We start from the raw sequence: 2,195 nt of genomic DNA, 5'->3' as shown, positions 1-2,195 counted from the left end.
CCGCCGCCGCCGCCGCCGGGCGCGGAGCCCCCTCCCCGGCCCCGGGACCGGGGCAGAGGCACTGGCCCTCGCTCAGGCCGGCGGGGCGGGGCTGGCCCGTGCGCTGCGGGGAGCCGGGCACAGCCCGAGCGACGTGTGGGTCGCATATAAACAGAGATTAGATGCAGACCTAGTTACAGACACACGCCTGCCACCGGGCTGCCGAGGCGCACAATGGCCATGCATGGCAAATATAGGGCACATGGCTGGGCACGCGCGCCGAGCTAGACTGTGCATGCAGGCAGGGCCACGCGTTTCTCTGCAGGAATTAGGTTAGCTTCCCGAGGGTTTCTATACCCACACACGTGCAGTCGCTCTGTATTATCCGTTGCACAGGCAGAGCACTGGAGTACACCTATAGACAGGGTATAGACCTGTACCCACGCACAGTGATATGTGTGCACGTCTCTACACACACGCATTTGTTGCTATCCGTAGGCTCATAAATCTCTGGAACATATAGGTGTGCGCGTTTGTATGCACATGCATAGGTTTATACTCTGTGTGTGTGTGTGTGTGTGTGTGTGTGTATGCAGATACACACCTAGAGAGATCTGTATTGAAACCTTGAAACGCGTGGTTTCCCTTTAGGTGTTGGGTGGATCTTTGTCTGCAGAGACCACTAGTCCACATGGGGCATACCTTTTCCTGCTTTGAAACTGAGACATTTGGCAGTCGAGGTAGATGTTTACAGCAGGTCTACACCAAGTCACACATCTTTTTTGTAGCTGTTGTTTTGTTTTGTTCGGTCAATTCTCTTGAAACACGTGGAACAGGCTGTTTTTAACATTGGTGAAAGCAGGTTCCGAGAAGAGATGGACTTAACTACAGGCGAGCACTTAGGTTGTAATTTAAAACTGTCAACAAGCTAATCTTCAGTAATTGCCTTTTAAAGCGATTCTTGCTTCCTTGAAACATTTTATGCGGTTTGATCAGAATTTCATCCCCGGCTCGGCCGGGCTTTCACACTTCCCCAGCCTATGAAGTTCCCTTCCCGGTTTTTGGACCCGGCCCCCGATTTTTATAGGGGCCCAGCTTCAAGGAAGGGGCACATCTCTATCAGACAAACAAGGCTAAATAAAACAAGGTTGGCATGGAGAGCTGCTGTTTGGATGAGTGTAGATCTGAAGGGTATTTACGAAACCCTGCCGTGTTTACACGGGAACATGTCCCCCTCCCGAACCGATTTATAAATAGAAAAGAAGCAGAAAGTTGATCATTGCAGCATTGGGGGCTATTTTTGCAGCCTTTTTCAAGCCTGTTTGTGGAAGGATCCAAAATGTGTGTGGATCCAAAACGACCCAATCTTTAGGGCTCCTACTCTGTATGCCTCGAATAATGGCTTTGCTGTTTTGTAGTGCCAGGCAGAGACATTAGCGATCCGATTTGTGTCGTCCCAAACTGAGGGTTTCCTTCGTATTTAAGGCCAAGATTTTGAGGGAAAAATTTGCTTTAATTTTTCCTTAGTTTTGGGCAAATATCAAAACTAATTGGGTAGGGCTAATATATTTCATTTCCGAAGAAGAGCAGATACGCAGCTCATAGCAAAAGGCTGCGTTTCCAGCTTTAGATATGACATGGTCCATTTAGGCGTATTTCTTGACGGTTTCCATGTAAAGAATCAGATGCTTTGCTTCCTGCCTTTTTATAGCTTTGCAATACTTTGGGATTTTAAGGGAGAACAAATGTGACATAAATTCACATTCAGCCTTACCAATCAGCCCTTTCCCTTGGATCCTCAAGAGGTCGGACATATTTTTCCCCCTGCAATGTTCACAATGAAACCCATTTATTATTTTTTCTCTTTTTTCTCCCCCTCCCCCCCTTCTTGTATTTTTGTAAGCGGTGGCATAAAACCCGCTGAGAGCTGGTGCACCTAATTGCGTTGAAGGTGTGAGCCCAGGTTGCGACAGATTCTCCTACAAGACGCAGACAGCAACGTGCTGCAGCATTCCCTATGCTTTATGCTAAAAAATCTGCTTATGTGACTTCTCCGGAAAATAAAGACATATTTTCTCCTTTCATCCCCTCCCCGGGCCTATTTTGGAGCGAGCAGCACGCTCCTTGTCTGTCACAGATAATGTGGGGATGAGATTTAGCTATTAAGGCGCTGCTCCCTCTCTCCTCTGCCTCCCCCCCCCCCCCCCCCCCCCCCC

At 48.9% G+C, this 2,195-nt stretch overlaps 1 protein-coding gene across 1 annotated transcript in view; it reads left to right on the top strand.

Annotated features, from left to right (window-relative positions):
- ISL1 (ISL LIM homeobox 1) overlaps window positions 1-2,195 on the top strand; it is a 16,795-nt gene that overhangs the window by 5,212 nt on the left and 9,388 nt on the right. The gene's annotated exons all lie outside the window — the stretch shown is intronic.

This window comes from Gavialis gangeticus, unplaced genomic scaffold (genome assembly GCF_001723915.1).
Source record: "Gavialis gangeticus isolate Ggan-Ray unplaced genomic scaffold, GavGan_comp1, whole genome shotgun sequence".
NCBI classification, from domain to species: domain Eukaryota; kingdom Metazoa; phylum Chordata; order Crocodylia; family Gavialidae; genus Gavialis; species Gavialis gangeticus.
The sequence above is the reverse complement of the archived record's forward strand: the minus strand, read 5'-3'. Positions and strand labels throughout refer to the sequence as shown.